This window comes from Cupressus sempervirens, chromosome 3, assembly GCF_028749045.1.
Source record: "Cupressus sempervirens isolate cs-2001-9-10 chromosome 3, ASM2874904v1, whole genome shotgun sequence".
Taxonomy (NCBI): domain Eukaryota; kingdom Viridiplantae; phylum Streptophyta; class Pinopsida; order Cupressales; family Cupressaceae; genus Cupressus; species Cupressus sempervirens.
In genome coordinates, this window is record NC_143120.1 from 587,260,341 (window position 1) to 587,276,575 (window position 16,235).

A 16,235-nucleotide genomic window follows, 5' to 3' on the forward strand; every position below is an offset into this window, starting at 1 on the left:
ATCTTTTGAAGCTTGTGAACTCAAAGATAGAACAACACCAACATAAGAAATAGAGCCAACAAAGCAATCAACTGGAGGAGCATAAGCACAAGAAATGGAGGCACTATTATAGGAAACAACAACTAGAGGTTCCATCACATGTACATCAAAAGAGGTAGCAGGAAAAACAACAACTTTGTACTCAAAAAACCCTCACCAACCCACCCACCCCGCCCCCCCCCAACGAGGAATCCACAAGATGCTAATAATTTTTTGAAACCACATGTAAGAAACTTCTATGAGTTCCAACTTGATTCACAACTATATAATGTTGTTCACAAGCACCTTTCCACTAAGAGGAGGATAGTTTTTCTTTTTGTAAATCACATTGTGTAGCTGTGTGACCTATTTTGAAACATTTTCTCTAATTGAAAGGAACCCCTTTATAATCTAAAGGTTGAACTACCCTTTGAAGATCCAATTAAGATCTCAATGAGAAAACCTATATACACATCCATATTAGCCGAGATACTGACAAAAGTAGAATGATAAATATCTAACGATTCTAAGTAACCATATAAAAATCTCCAAGAGCTTCTCCCACTTCCTCCAAAAAAAAGTCCACCATTTATGAAGGGGGAGATAAGGAAGTTGAATCTAGATTGGAACCTTGTTAAAGGTTTCCAAGGATGAACTAAAATAAGTATATATGGTTTAATCATAGCAAAAATCTATCCTCCCAAATAAATAAATGACCATACATAGTTCATTTTTGTCCCGAGCATTGTTGAATTTAACAATTTTAAAACCTCTCACCACAAGGAAAATATGTATCATATATGTGACAATTTGTAATCTTTCCTTGGTTGTATTTATTTAATTTGGGCTAAACAAGGTATCCCTTATGTTTTTTTTTTATTAGTCCACATGTGAGGACATGTCATTTACTTGGATATGTCATTTACTTGTCCTCTTTTCCATGTGTGAGGATATATAATTTTTGTAATTCTTTTTATAAGGAAATTAGTTTATCCTCCTTCAGAGGATCTTGAAACTTTGCATACACTTATTATGAATGGTGGCATTCACATAAATGAGAGTTGCGCATGCAACCACATACAACTCCATTCTCATCTCTCTCTCTCTCTCTCTCTCTCTCTCTCACACACACACACACACACACACACACAACACTTATTCATAATATTAAAAAAGGTGTTCTCTTTGTTTCCCCTTTCAAAATCTCTTTGTCTCCATTTTGTTAATCTTTGGGATGATATTTCAAGCTTCAAGATTTTATGGTAACTTTGTTTTCATTTCAAACTCTCATGGATTAGTTCATTATATTTCTTATTATCAATTCCTTTCATGGTATGAGACCCTTCTAATCCTTAATTTGCATTTGTGTGAAGGTTACCACTTTGGAGATGCTCTTGAGAGGAGAGCTCATTCTAACTCTTTGTATGTGTAGGTTTGGTTGTTTTTCTTCTTTCATTTGTTCCCCTTTGGAAGGCCACCCTTAAACATCACACACTAAGGGAAGAATTAAGCTTGGGAAAAAAAAAGTCAACTTTGACTATTTAACACTATTGGTCTAGGAATTGAGCTTAGCGTGTGATGTTTTAAGTCATTCCCCTTTGGAAGGCTTGCTGCTAAAGGACTATTTTTTGTTGAAAATATATTATTTTATTTCTTCTTGTTTTGGAAGGCTTTCCACCGAAACAAGAAAAACTTTTCTTATTCTCTAACATTTTTTTTTCCCTTTCATTTTATTTGCAACTCTTTTTTTTTGAAAAAGAAAATAGGTAGTTCTCTATTGTTATTTTTACTAACATTACTCTTGAAGGCATTTATTTCATCTTATTAAAAGTTTCTTTCACTATATTTACATAAAAAATCATTTCAAATCTCGTTTCTCATATAATGTTGCAAGATTTTTTCACTATACTCTATTCTCAAAGAAATCTAAAACAAACTTTATGACTATATCTTGACTAAACCAAATTTCCAATTTTTCTATTACATGAGAGTTGTACCTTATATATTTTTGGTTTCTTTAAAATAAATCTATATCTCTTGCCTTGCCCATTTTATTTATTTAACCTATAGATCTATTCGCTTGCTGATATATATCCACTACACCCACATTATAAAATCATTTGTTTTTGTGTCTTTGGACTCATGTTTTTATTTTGAGTTATGGGTAAAAGCATAGATCTGTGTCACTGTTTGTGATACAAAAACCTGTTTTGGTCAAATCTCATTTCTCTATCAAAACTCAATTTTTTTCAAAAACTAAAAATACCCTTTTATAGATCTTAGATTCAATATCATAATTATATAAATTTTTGAGTATTTTGATTAGTTATAATATGTTATAATCTCAAAATATTATAAGTCGATATTTCAACATTTCAAAAGATGCTCTCTCAAAAAATGAAAAAAATAGTAAATCATATCAATAAAATAAAATAATTATATTTATCACTAGAGTAGAGAATCCTCTTCACGAATATGTAATATTTTTTCAAGAAGGTATAGATTTGAAAGGGAAGTTTTGACGGGAGGAAAAAACTGTTGGATTTTGACAAGGTCAAACTTGAGTACTTATAGCAAAGAAAATATACAACAAAAATAATTATTTCTTTTTTTTTTCACTAGCTATACATGTCATCTATAAAATATTTTCAAATTAGAACAAAAAAAGATGATTTGCACATACTTGTTTGACGGGAACTACATCCTATATTTTTTATAGTTAAAAAAGGGACTTCAAAATAAAATAAAATGAATAAATTCTTAGTCAAAAAAATAATAAAAATTATAGGAATAAAATTCATACAATTCTACACATTTCATTAGTTTACATCATCTTCATATTTTAAACACAAATACCATTTTTTTTTGTCATTAATGTTGAACTATCACATTCTGATATCACGTTTCTTTATAAAAGGTGACACAGGTTTGTGCTTTTACCCTTATTTTCCCTACCTCTTCACCTACCTTGCCATATTCATTCGCTATCGGACACCTTTGTCTCGCACCTTCTTCTAGTTTTTCAGCTCGACCTATATTTTTTTCAAACCTTGTGAGCCTTGTCTTCTCTCAGCTTGAGAGCCTTCATTCAACTCAAAGCAACATTTTTTTATACTAACCCTAGGATCCTTCGTAGCCTTTATCCTAGCCGCCATGTCAAGCTCGAGTAGAGCCACTTTTGTTTTAGCATTTTCATAGGCTTTAGAGTGACGTATATATCGTGTTTAAGGGCCATCTTAATCGTTCTTTAAAAAAATTTGCAATCTTATATATAACTATTAAGCTCTTGAGAAAAGGAAGTTTCTCTAATTTTTTATTTAAAAAAAACTGTAGCTCAAAAAAGCTCATTGAATTCTGCTCCAAATTCATCTCTCCATAGCCATTTTAAAAAATAATTATCTCTTGAGTTTTTTAAAATTATAGTTGTCCAGTGGTAGCATTTCTTAATTATTTTCTGAAAGATCTGCACTTTTGAAATGATTAAACTTTTAAAAAAATCAGCACGCAAATACACAAAGATTACTCCTACTATTTGTTTCTTCTCAATTTTTCTGGGTAGGAATCCTCTTAAAGCTATGTGTATGCTTCTTGAGTTATAAAACCTTTTAATATTTCTTTTTTAGCTCTCTCAAAAATCCTTTTAGAAAATTTCATAAATAATATTTTTAAAACTTATTATATGTGATTTTTTAACAAATCTAGTTCTTTTTTCAAATTTTTGATTAACACAAGTTTTTTTTTTTTTATAAAGCTTAGTTTTTTTTTTAAAAACATATTTTAATTGAAAAGACTAAGTTATTTTTTAAAAACTTTTTTTTTTAATTAAAATTTTTCAAAAAATAAGTTTTAGTTTATTACATACAGAGTTTTTTATTGATTTTAAAATATTTTATCTTATTCTCAATCAAAATTATCAATTCTTTTCTTATATAGACATGTTTTGTTTATTTTATGAATTAAAAAATAATAATAATAATAATGGCTCTCTATATTCTAATAATTTCTACTTTGATTTTAGAAGTTAAATTAAATAATTCAAATTATCTTGCCTGAAAAACTTATTTTTCATTTTGTTTTTTGATTTAAGCATATCTTAGATGTTGCTACTAACCCTTCTTCAGTTCTCGTCGCTTCAGCTACACAAGATGAAAAAGATGCTTGGAATAAATGGAGAATCTCTTGGCCTTATTGGTATCTCACTTAACCCCAATTTGTATGTTTTAATTTCTCATTACACTATTGCCCATGAAGCTTGGGACATTTTATAGTAAACGTATGACAGGCCAACTGAATCATGCAAGATTCAATTGCATGACAACTTGGAAGACTTAAGGTATACATATTTCAAATCTATAGATGAATTTTCACTTATGCTTGATTCCATTAAAAGTCAATTAATTGGATTAGGTGTTGCACTAATTGATATTAGATTAATCATCATTATTTTAAAGAAATGTCTTCCTAGGAAGTTTCAACAATTTATTACTAATGTTCATTCTCAACTTCTTATTTCCACTTTGTCTACTCAATTAACTTATATTATATTTCAAAATTTTTTGCATCGAGAGGAAGGTAAGTTGTTTAGATCTAACGAACATGCTTTTGTGTCAAAAAATGAAAATCAGAATTTTAGATCATCTAATCATAATAATTCTCCCAACAATCATAATGATCATAATTTCAAAAATAATCATAATAATCATAATTTTATTAATAATCATAATAAGATCATAAATTTAATAATAATAATAATAATTATAATAGATTTAATTCTAAGCCTTATTTTAACAACAATAATAATTAACATTATCAGATTTCCACAATCCATTTGTTCATAACTTGTCTTCTATATTTGATTGTGTGTGCTTTTTTTATGCTAAAAAAGAACACACAATCAAATCCAAAAGACAAGTTATGAACAATAATAATCCCAATACAAATCGTAATAATAACCATCTTAATCAACATAACAATTTGAATAGAAAACCTCATTGTACTTATTGTGGAAAAGATGGTCATGTAACTAATAATTGTTTCAAAAATCAAAATGATTAGTAACCCATGAATAACAATAATCAAAATAATTTGAAAACTCATTGTAATCAATTATGTCATGCTTTTACTATTAGTTATAATGTTTCTAAATGATTATAATATTGGATTGTTGATAGTGGGTGCTTCTCAACATGTTATATCTCATAGAGAAGTGTTTGATTCTTTGTGACCCGATCCTTCATATATTCCAATTCAATTAGCTAACAATCATAGTTGCAAAGTTGAATGATTTGGAAATGTTAGTATTCCAAATGGAAATTTAATGTTTTATTTTATGTTCCTGATTTGAAAGCCAATCTTCTTTCAGTTGCTAAGTTATGTCAAGACTATAAGGTTGAATCTCATAAAAACATGTGCTATGTTATTGATCCTAATACTAATAAAGTTATTGCTAATGCTAAGTTGGATCATTGTAAATTGTTTAAGTTTTATGAGTTTACCTCTTCAAGGTACTCTTTGTAAGCAAATATTGATCTTAATGTGTGGCATGAAAGGCTTGGTCATTTGAATTCTGACTATATCTCATTGATGCAAAAATCTAATATGGTTGAAGGATTTCCTCATATGAGTGGAAAAATGTGTGGGGAGCCCTTTCCCCATGGTTCATCATGGAGGGCATCTCATAAGTTACAAATTAATCATAGTGATATTTTAGGACCTATGGAGAATGCCTCCATTAAAAGTTCAAAGTATGCTCTTTCTCTTATTGATGATTTAACTAGAAGAATTTGGATCTATTTCTTACATAGTAAAGATTAAGTACTTGATATACTTGTTGAATTTCGTATGTCTATGGAAAGGAAATCTAATTCTAATATTTAGATTCTTTGAACTAATAATGGTACTAAATATGTTAACAATTCTTTTCATTCTTACTTAAGATCTTTTGGTATTAAACATCATCTTACTATTCCTTATACACCACAACAAAATGGTATGGCGTAATAGAAGCATAGAACCATTATGGAAATGGCTAGATGTATGTTACATGCTAAAAATATGGATTACAAGTTTTTCATTTAAGCTATGGCATGTGCTACTTACATTCTTAATAGAAATACTACTAAGACTTTGAGAGATATAACTCCTAAAGAAGCTTGGTCAGGTGGAAAGCCCAATTTACAACACTTAGGATATCTAGATCTATTTCTTCTATTCACACACCCAAACAAAAAAGGCATAAATTAGATCCTAAATCTTCTCCAATTATATTTTTGGGTATGATGAAAGTACTAAAGATTATATTTTTTATAATCCTCTTACTAATGAAGTGCAAATTGCAAGAGATAAATTTGTACTACATTAAATGAAGCACATGATTTTTCCAAGGTTCAAGATGATGAATTTTGTGGAAGTAAATTGTGGTAGCGGAGGGCCAACCTCCTTCTCTAAACCCTACTCCTCAATTATCTTCTTTTATTCCTCCTATTTCTTCTAATGCTAGTAATGATGATAATTTTGATGCGCATGATGCATTCATAGATCATGACTCTTCTTCTAGTGATGACTTTATTGCTACTAAGAGAAAACCTAAATAGGTTCAAGGTTTACTTAATGAAAGTGATGATTATCTTACTAGATTTGGTGGACTCAACCTATGAGAATTAATTATTTTAATTATGATTTAATGACTTCTCTCATGAACTCTAATGATCCTTGAACTTTTGAACAAGCTAAGGTTCAACCTCATAGGAAAAAGGCTATGAAAGAAGGAATATAACACTTTAATTCATAATCAAACTTGGGATTTAGTTTCTTTACCTCATGGTAAGAATTTAGTTTCATGCAAATGATTATATGAAATGAAACTCAATGCCAATAATGAAATCAAGTTTAAAGCTAGGCTAGTAGCTAGAGGATTATATCAAATTGAAGGTTTAGATTACAAGGAAACTTTAGCACTTGTTGCTAAGATGACTACTATAATATTGTGCTTTCTTTAGCTTCAAAAATGAATTTTCCTATTAATCAAATGGATGTTAAAAGTGCATTTTTAATGGTAATTTACATGAAGAAATTTATATGGCTCAACCACATGGTTTATCAAATAAGATAATGAACATTTAGTATGTAAACTAAAGAAATATAGATCTATGTATTAATGAAATATCCTCAAGAGTATTATTCCAAAGTTAATTCTTTCTTTATTTCTAAATGTTTTGATAGAAGTAAAAATGTTCCTAAATTATAGATAAAAATATTCAAGATGATATTGTCATTATTATTCTATATGTTGATGATTTCATTCTTACTTCAAGTTCTAACACTTTAATTTATGATATAAAGTTTCAACTTAATCAAAAAATTCAAATGAATTATTTAGGAATTTTACATTACTTCTTAGGAATGAAAATATGACAAACACGTAAGGGTATTTTCCTTTCTCAAAGAAAGCATGCTCAAGATCTTTTGGATAAGTTTCAAATGAATGATTCTAACCATGTTTATATTCCCTGTGATTTAGGAACTAAGTTAATGGTTGATATGAACACTCCTTTTGTTGATGCTACTTCTTATAGACAACTTGTAGTAAGTTTGAATTATCTCACTCTTATTAGACCTGATATTTCATATAGTGTTGGTTTATTGAGGTTTGATATGTCTTAAAATTCTAAACCTTAATAAACAAACTTAAAAGTTGCTTGAGGAATTTTAAGATGTATCAAATAAACTCTTAATCTTGGTTTATTTTGTGATGCAAATTCTGATTTTACTTTTCAAGGATGTACTAATTCCAATTTAGGTGGAGATCCCAATGATAGGAAATATACTCATGGTTAATGTTTCTTTGTTAGTTGAGGGGCTATATCTTGGAAACATAAGGAAGACACATTTGTTTCTCTATTGTCTAGCAAAGCTGAATATAAAATATGTACTAATTCATCTAAAGAAGCTCTATGGTGTAGAAGAATACTTGAATATTTGGGTCTACCTCAACAAGAGCCTACACCTTTGTATTGTGATAATCAAAGTGCAATAGCCATAGCAAAGATTCCTATCCACATGTAAAATACAATTGGAGCAATTATTATATTGTCTTTGATTTCAAACCTAATGGTAAGACATTTTCAAACCTATTGGAGAGACATTTACTAAGAGTATAGAGTGCAAATATCATTTGATTGATGAAGAAGATTTGAAAAGAGGAGACTACAAGGTGAGCTAGTCTAGTTGTTGAGTGATGACAATTTAAATATTATGAAATTACAATGGGCACTTAATAAGTTATTCATTAACAAGATAATGTATTGTTTAATCAATACATTAAATGATCAAGATAGTTGATGTTGTTATTTAGAAGAGAAGACACAAAGTTTAGTTAAACTCTAAAATTAATTGAGTATCAGTGTTGGTCAATCAATGAAGAAAGTAAAGCAAAAGATTAAGGAACTTAAGAAGAATATGAACAAACAATATTAGACAAGTGTTAGTTATGACCAAGTGAGTCAATTATTGTCGAGCTTCAAGTTTGACCAAGAAAGATAGATCAATGTATGATGAGATATATTGTAATAACCAAAAAAAAGAACATATTGATTGTCAAATGACAAGAACATGATAATTTGTCAAAGAATTGAGTTTTGAGGCCAAAATAGTTGAAATTTTCGATTAGTTAAAGTATATGGATGATAAGAATTGAAGAGATGGTTTATTTTATACATGAATAGAGTTTACTATGCAATCAAAGGCAAGGATTTGATCATAAGTTTCTAGAAGTTTCAAGGAAGGAGAAGGAGAACAAAATATTGGAAGGATTCAATGAACCTAACCTAACCCTAATATCTACAATGATGTTTAAGAAGAAAAAGATCAAATTACCTATTTAAGAAGGCATAAGAGATGATTTCTAAGGTTGGTTTGTTGTTGATTAGTGATCTTAAGGAGATGTTATGAAGAGTAGAGTAGCAAAAGAAAAGTGTGAAGAGAATGATAAAGTATGATTACTGGAAGGGATACCAAGAAGATTAGTGATGGATATGATAATAGAGGCCAATTAATGAACCACCAGATGAGTGAATGGACATATGAATTTGCAAAATGAGTCATATTTTACATATTAAACCTGTTGTTACATTCTAACATAATGATCCAAAGCCCTTTAACAAGGTAATGAAATATTTTGATAGGGTCACATTAACAATCTGTTGTATAACCTTAACAGGGTTGGTTCTTAATCGAGATCACTTTAGAAGAGTGAAATATTGATAGCATGTTACTTAGTGGTTTCTACCAAATTATTTTTCCACATTAAATCATGGTGTCAACATGTCATTTACTTGTGTGAATGTTACTTTATGCATGCTATTTTTATAGTTGTTTACTTTGTTGTTACACATCACATATAGAGAATAGTGAACATAAAGTTGATATATTGATGAGATGTTATATTAACTGAGCTATTGAATGAATTTTTTTGAGTTTTTTGAAGTTGCTAAAATTTTATTTGGTACATCTAGACCTAGGGATAACTAATTTAGCTCCCTCTCAGTTATTCTAAACCATTCTAACAATTAGTATTAGAGTTGTAGTGTTCATAAGAAAATATTTAAAGTACTTATAGCTAAAAATTGAGATGTACAAGAGAGAGATACCCAAGATGAAAAAGGAGAACTTCCCAACATGGAAACACTTGATGAGATTTCACTTATCTAGTATCAGAGATTCTACATCTTACTAATTGGAGAATGAATATATTGAGGTACCAAGACTTGTGACAGTTGAAAAAATAAAAGAGAAGGAGCACAATCAAATGATGATTGAACTTGTAGAAGCCCTAAGTTGTGTTGAATTTGATGGTTTGAAGGATTGCACTATTGCAAAGAAAATTTGGGACAAGTTAGCACAAATCCAAGGAGGAGACAAAAATATATTGAGAGCTAAGGCATAAAACTTGAGAGAAAATTTTGATGATATAAGAATTAAAGAAGGTGAGATAGTTGCACAATATTGTGGCCAAATCAAAGAGGTGGTGAATGTTATTAGAGGAGTTGGAGGCATTATATATGATGAGACTATGATAAGTAAGCTAGTGAGGACTTTACTACTTACCTATGCAATTAGAATATCTATAATTCAAGAGTTGAGATGTACACCTAGTAATAATCTAACCTTAGATAGTCTAATTGGTAGACTCATTGCATTTAAGTTGTCAATTTTTTATAATTATTCCCCTAATAGTGTTGAATCATTTTTTAAAGCTTAACTAATCCTTGATGGATCTAAGAACAACAAGAAGAGAAAATATGTAAAAAGTGATAGTGAAAAGTATGATGGTCTTGATGAACTTGAATCATTATTGGCCAGAAGACTACTGAGAGGAAAAGGAAAATGCAAAGATAAAAATCCTATTATCTATTTTATATGTAACAAATTTGGTCATATTGTTGCAAGGTGTCTTGACAGAGATGAGAAGGAGGAAAGGAAAGACTTCAAGTACAAAGGATGGAGAGACAATAGAGAAAATCAAGGTAATAAATGCTACAAGGATAAAGGTAATAAATATTTTTGCATTGCTAAAGAAGATGGTTCTAATAGTAATTTTGATGATCATGATGAAGAAGCTATTTATGTTGCAATGAAAGGTGATTCTAATGAAGATGATAAAACTATATTGATTTCACATGTGAGTAAGAATGATAGATGGATAATTGATAGTGGTTTCTCACATCATATGACTGGTGATGCAAGTACGTTTAAGAAAATAGAACATTATAATGGAAGTAGTGTTAAGTTTGGCAATGATGTACCATGTTATGTAAAAGATAGAGGATCAATTAAATTGAATGATAAAATCAAATGTGACAATGCATATTGGGTTTATGGTTTGAAAAATTAATTTTTGAGTGTGGAACATTTGATCATTTTAGGATACCAAAATAACTTCCAAAAGAAGAAGAAAAAGATATATGATGCTACTAATGAACTAATTGGAAGTGGAGAGCAAACAAGAGGTAACTTTTTCCATCTAGACCTATCTAAAGATACTTGTCTATTTGAAAAATTTGAAGATATTTGGTTATGGAATAAGAAGCTATGTCATGTGAACTTTGATAATTTGGTAAGAATTAGTAAGATGAAAAGAGTAAGAGGGTTACCAATATTTTAAAAACCTAATAAAGTGATGTGCAAAGAATGTCAAATGGGTAAAATGACAAAGTCTAGTTTCAAGAGAAAGACTTATCCTTGTGATGATATTTTGGAGTTGGTGCATACTCATTTCTATGGTCCTATTACGGTCATGAAAAGCTATTATGGTGACAAATGCTTCATTGTACTTCTTGATGACTTTTCTAGAATGATGATTGTGATGTTTCTTAAAGAAAAGTCTGATGCATTTCAAATATTTATGTTAGTATCTCTAAATCTTGTTATCTATTAGTGTCAAACACTTAGCCATATATCACATAGATTCAATCAGTCACCACTACGATTGAGCTACTCTATAAAGGTCAAATCATGTGGAAGACTTGTAAATAAATGCATATATGTTAAGTTCTATAGGAGCTGACCAAGTCTTTAGTCGTCGAGTATTTTAGTACAAGCTAATCCGAGTGAATGCTGAGTAGATAGAGCATATTGATGTTGAGTTATATAAAAGGTGTCGAGTACAATTATGGCTGAGAAATAAAATGAAGAACAATTATGACTGAGCATCAAAGACAGTAAGTGTCAAGCACCACAGATTGCACATAAACTTTGGAATGTTACAAACTTTGAGATAAACCATTTCAATCCTACATAGACATGATGCTTAATGATTATAGAGTTTTTTACAAATGATTTTTCACATTTTGATATGGATCACCTATCCTATGAAAGGTGAACAACCAATTACATCAAGAGAAAAAAGAGAATTATCTAGAAAACTCTTTAGAAGTCTTTAAATAGGAAGATCCAAACCTTATTTTTATGTGTGTGGAATGTGCTATCACAGAAGAGATTGTGAAGTGTGTAAAGGAAGTGAAGGAGTTAAGTTTGGGATGTTGCATACATGAGAGAGTTAATAAGAATAGTGTTTAAAGACCTTATGAATTAGGGGAGGACTAAGTAAAGACATATAAGATTGGAGATCAGATCCGATATTGGAAGGAGGAGATCCGTAATCATCAATTATAGTGTAGATTGAAGGATTAGGTACTAAGGTAGTTCTAATAGATTGAATTAGGGATAATCTCTTAACAAATTAGTTTTAAAGCCTTTTGTAAATATTTATCTTTAATTTATTTTGAGTGTAAAATCCTCTCACAAGGTAGGACCTAACAGTCTTAAACACCTTTAGTAGGGAAGACCCCTCATTGGGTAGATCATTAGAAGTGATCAAAATTGCAACCCTAACAGGTTAACTTTGTTACTATAGTAGTGAAGATTTGTGGGTGCCATCCCCACCCTAGTTTTACCTTCACCTTGGAGGGTTTCTAGGTAACGAAATAATTTGTGCTAAGTGTTTGCATTTCATGGGTGTGATTAATAGTTAGATCTACTTATTATAGATTTTTATTTTAAAAGTTATGTTATGCATGAATTACATATGAAATGGAAAATATGGTGAGTGCAGTAAAAAAAATTTAAGGGATAAAAGTTTTATAAATCCTTATTCACCACACCCCCCCCCCCTCAATTACCCAATTAACCTCCCAATAATTGGTATCATAGAATTGGTTCTCTTGAGGAATTTTAATAGTTAGGGAGTTCAGATCTTGGAGATGGAGGCTTACAAATTGGGAAAGGTTATTGACAATTGAGTGATTGGCATCCAACTCATACTGCAACAACTTGAAGTAGAAAGAGAGGAACTGAGGAAATCTCTAAGAAAGAGAAATGATATGGCCATTTAGCCAAATGACATAAATTATGAGGAATTTGATGCTCAAGGACCATTTAACACTAGAAATTCTAATGAGAGTAATGCAGCAATTGAAGATCTACTAGAGAACAATAGTATCTTGAATGAAGAAGTCAAATGATAAAAGAGAGAACATGAAATTCGGTTAGTAATGCTATGTGAAGAGAAAAAATGAAAGAAGAAATATAGAGAAGATTTTGGCCGAGGAAGACAAAAATAAAATGGTTATCAGACTTGAAGAAAGGTCATCTGATGTGCAAAAGATTACAAATACTCAACTAGACATGATGAATCAATTGGTGCTTGTAAATCAAGAATTAAATAGGAAGGAAATGGAAATAAAAAATCTAAGATCATATAATTATCTACTGAGGAATGAGTTAAGATCAAAGAAAGAACTTGTGGAAATAATGAACAAGCCCAGTTAAGCATTAAAGCACTTGCAAGAATTGACAAAATCACCTAGGTTATCTGGCAGCATTTATGGACAAGATCATATAAAGAAATATTCATTTAATAAAGAAGGAGAATCATCAAAGAGTGGAGAGATGATGAATGCAAATTCAAAAGGAAAACTTACATATTATCATTGTGGTAAACTTGGATACACTACAAACATTTTGAGAAGTAAGAATGGTATGTAAAATCCTAAAACTAAGTTTATTGGTTATTGTTTTTTACTACAAGAAAAAAGGACATCAAAATATGAGTGTAGATCAACAATTAAGGATACATATACTACACCTAGATTTGAAGGTTATTGTTACAATTGTCTAAATTTTGGGCATAGAGTATATTAATGCATATCATAGGAAAAATCCTACTGGACAAACATGAATGCACCTAAGAAAGTTTGTTCTAATTGTCATAAGATTGGACATGTGAAAATGAATCGGAGGGCTTGAACACTAGTACCAAATAATGAACACACCAAGGGTAAGGGTAAAGTGGATGCTGAAAAAACAAAGAAGGAGATGAATCAAACCTCGAAGAAAAAGGTGAAAATTGGAGATAGTGGAACAAATGAAGTTAAGGTTACTCAATGCAATGGAGAAGGTGATCACACTACCTCAAATTGATCAAGAAGGTTATGTAAGGAACTATGTATTTATTGATTCATATTACATCAGTTCTTAACATAATATGTACAAAAGTTCATATTTGCATAAGTAAAGATGCATAAGAACATATTTATGTAAAGAATAGTCCAAAAATATATTTTCTATAACGAGTGTCAAACATCAATAAAATTATCTATATTGACTAAGAATTGCAATATGGATCGAACACTTCAATATCAAATTGATGTATAGGACAAGTTGGATGCAATAGACCAAGTCGTATAGTTAAGACCAAGTTTAAAACCATAATATTGATTGAGATAGATGGATTCCACCTAAAAAAGAACACAAGATTAATTGAGACCCTAATTTGAGAAAATTTGAGTATATTTTGAAAATTTGAAGGTATTTTATACACCTTACATTCATATTTTGAGAGCACAAAGAAAATTAAGAAATTTGTAATAGTGATTTTAAGGCGAAAGATTGACCAAGTAAAGATTTAAGTTGTGTCACATTGTTGAAAGGCCAAAGTTTCAAAACCCTAACAAGAAAATATGGCATCTTCATCATCTACAACAAAGAATCGAGGAGTAGAGGTAAGTAATATTCAATTAGTGAAGAATAATGCTTGTCCTCCACCAAAAGTTTGTGCTATACCTAAGATTGCTATGAATGGTGATCCAATGGGTGTGTTATCATCAATACCACCTAAAGTCATTATAATCCATGATGTACAAAATTGTTGCATTTGTAAAATTAGAGAAGTTGGTAATTATGATATTCGTGAGGTATTTGAGAAATAATGTGATGAAGGAGTATCAAAGAATAATTCAAAATTGTTGAAAGGAAAGGGTTAACTTGTGCCCTATATTTTTTGACAAATTTCAAGATTGAATTGATTAAGTTGCAAAGGTTATAGTTGGAAAAGAACCTAACATCAATCAGGATGGTGAAGAATTCAATGTGTAATTTTGGATCATTGATCATGTACATTTTCTTTTATGTTCAAAATTATTTTCCTAATGTTGGCAATATTGTTTGGGAGCAAGGAAAACCTGTCACAAGACAGATTAGTGAATATACAACTCAGTTGGGAGAAAATTTTGAGAATGTTACGGACATGTATTTTGAGTAGCTCAAACAAAAGATGAGAAAAAAGGATAAAAATCCCAACACCATTAGTGATGAAATATTACAATGATGTATTATTTCTAATAGACATAGATAATAAATTTGTTCAAGCAATTAAGCCTATGAAAGCATGGATTAAATCATTTGATTAGGAAGTTGATAGTGACAATGTAAGTGCAAATATTGATGCACTACTCAAAGAAGAAATCGATGCAGAAGCTTTACCTTTTGTGAAATATGAAGAAGCTAAGACAATAATCATAGTTAATATCAAAATAGCTTCAAAAGAGAAGAAGAGAAAGAAAATGATTTAAGACCTAGAAGAGAAGCTAGGCACCCAAAGAAAAAGAAAATAACCTTTGAAGATTACACAAGGTCTTCATGAAGATGAAGATAAAGTCAGTAGTGATGAGGAAGAGGAAGAAGGAGAAAAAGATCAAGGTAAAGCACTAGTAGTGGTCACTCCACTAGCAAAGAAAGCTGAAATTATGAAAATAACAAAGTATAAAGTGAAGAAGGTTACAAAGAAGTCAGCACTGACATCTCTCTCTCCTCCTACACTAACTAAGCCAAGAAAAAGGGTGGCAATAGCTAGTGTCGATCCATCTACAAAGAAAGGGATAGTCATTATTATTAAACCGAGTGGTTCTAGTACAAAGAAGAAGAAAAGGCAAGTCATTGGGATCCAGACAAAGAGAAGAAGGTTAGTCAAGCAGAAAGAAATTAAAGAGGAAGATACAAAGAGGAATGATTCAAATTCAAACTAAGACATCACCAAGTCACAATACCTAAAAGATCAAATATTAATGATGAACTATGTGTTGACATTAGAATCTTTGCAAGATTATCAAGTTTTAGATTTATAAAATATGATAAATGGAATAATGGTGACAAATCCAAAATAGAAAAGGCCGTGATAGTTATGATGGCTAACAATAAATTGGCTCCTATTAAATTAGAAGAGAATATTCCAATTGATGTTTATAGTAGATTAGAAAGTATATGGAAATGGGAAACAAACATGGAGAATCAAATAAGAGAAGGCACTTTGGCCAAAATAATGCTTGAACTATCAAAAGATCAAAAGTCAACATTTTTGGAAAAGTATAGGAACCAATTTGTTC